Consider the following 2,041-nt stretch of genomic DNA (forward strand, 5'->3'; position numbering starts at 1 on the left):
TGTGTAACTATGTGTTTATGTGTTGAGCTGTCGCTTTTATTTGTAATCACTTTCAAATATTATAAGCTCTGACCCTTTACCTGATTAAACTAACTTTTGAAAATGGTTCACAGTTCAATCCACAAACAATAGTAGCCACTCTCAGTTCACAACATAGTCCACAGAACGGATAAAATCACAGTCTCCCTTCTGTCCGGAATAACACGGAAAACAGCTTGGCACGGTGCCAGAAGAATTGACAATATGTCTGCGTACTCTTGACGAGGTTACTTCTAGTTACATGCCACTTGTGGTGTTATTGCCTTCAGCTCCCTACCTCTTCGGCAGTGCTTTGTTTGCTGTGCTGTGCGAATTATTTCTCTTCTGAAAGTTTCGGCAAGCTGCTATCGTTTTCTAGATCGTTCTTAGATCTTCTACACTCCTCATGTAGCCGTCCGCGGTGGCCGTGCGGTTCTGGCGCTGCAGTCCGGAACCGTGGGACTGCTACGGTCGCAGGTTCGAATCCTGTCTCGGGCATGGGTGTGTGTGATGTCCTTAGATTAGTTAGGTTTAAGTAGTTCTAAGTTCTAGGGGACTTATGACCTAAGATGTTGAGTCCCATAGTGCTCAGAGCAACTCCTCATGTATCTTTATCCTACGTGTCCATTCAACGCCTCTCTTCCCTCGTACTTCGTTGTTTTCAACTGCCACGAAGATTTATGGCCCTCTGTAAAACCAATTTTTCGCTAAAGAACTTAAAATTTGTCCCTCATTGTTTGCAAATAATCAGACATGCCAAATCTGTAGGTATTAAAATTTCTAAATTTCAGGTTAGATTGTATCTTTCACTGGTCACTATTGCGCTCGCAGTTGTAATGGATGAAACATTCCCTACAGAACGAACGCTTTAGGTCGTACAGAACTTATACATAATTGCATTGACCAAATAGTAGTACAAATTCATACAACTTTTTCTTTAGAACTTGCTTTGGGTTAAGACATGAAGCAAATAAAGAAATTAAGATGATTGGGTAAATTAAAATTCAATATACATTCCTGCTAAATATTAGACACGGAAGAAGCTGTTTCGTGTTGCAGGAGCGGAAAATATACCTTCCAAATTCCAGAATGAGATTTTCACTCTGCAGCGGAGTGTGCGCTGATGTGAAACTTCCTGGCAGATTAAAACTGTGTGCCCGACCGAGATTCGAACTCGGGACCTTTGCCTTTCGCGGGCAAGTGCTCTACCAACTGAGCTACCGAAGCACGACTCACGCCCGGTACTCACAGCTTTACTGCTGCCAGTACCTCGTCTCCTACCTTCCAAACTTTACAGAAGCTCTCCTGCGAACCTTGCAGAACTAGCACTCCTGAAAGAAAGGATATTGCGGAGACATGGCAAAGTATATTATCTTACTGTTCTGAGTCTATAGAAATTCTGAAAGTGAATCAGATATTATGTTGTTTTCTCCCATTAACGTATCTAATTCGATATCAAATTGCTGCAGAAAGAGCCACCACTTGATCAATCAAACGTGTAACAGTTCACATTCCTGCAAGTATACCAATGCTTTGCGGTCAGCGATCATTATGATGTGATGTCCTCAGAAGTACCACATAAAATTTTAGACCTCGAATAATTTCTAAACCTTTCTTTATACTAGCATTAAAATTCTTTTTGCGGTTCGTCATACTGTGGCTGGTGAATTCTATTGCTCTTTGTTGTTCTCCATATTCCCTTCTATTTCTTGAAATAAATGGCATCTTATCCCATGATCAGTAGTGACCTATGCAAGGCAAAGTGTGCACTCAGATTAGGGTTGTTAGGGTAGTGCCATGTTATGGCATCGGCTAGTATTTCTTTGTTCATTTCAAATGATCTCTAGCATTCAAGCCGTCCGCTGTGGCCGAGTGGTTCTAGGCGCTTCAGTCAGGAACCACGCTACTGCTTCGGTCACCGGTTCGAAATGAAAACGGGAGCTACGGTCGCAGGTTCCAATCCCGCCTCAGGCATGGATGTGTGTGACGTCCTTAGGTTAGTTAGGTTTAAGTAGTTCTAATT

General features: G+C 42.3%; 1 non-coding gene across 1 annotated transcript; it reads right to left on the minus strand.

Moving 5' to 3' along the window:
- Nucleotides 1-1,171: 1,171 nt before the first annotated feature.
- Trnas-cga (transfer RNA serine (anticodon CGA)) lies at nt 1,172-1,246 on the minus strand. Its single transcript has one exon. It is a non-coding gene; the product is annotated as a tRNA-Ser (tRNA).
- Between the last annotated feature and the right edge of the window lie 795 nt (nt 1,247-2,041).

This window comes from Schistocerca cancellata, chromosome 7 (assembly GCF_023864275.1).
Source record: "Schistocerca cancellata isolate TAMUIC-IGC-003103 chromosome 7, iqSchCanc2.1, whole genome shotgun sequence".
NCBI lineage: Eukaryota > Metazoa > Arthropoda > Insecta > Orthoptera > Acrididae > Schistocerca > Schistocerca cancellata.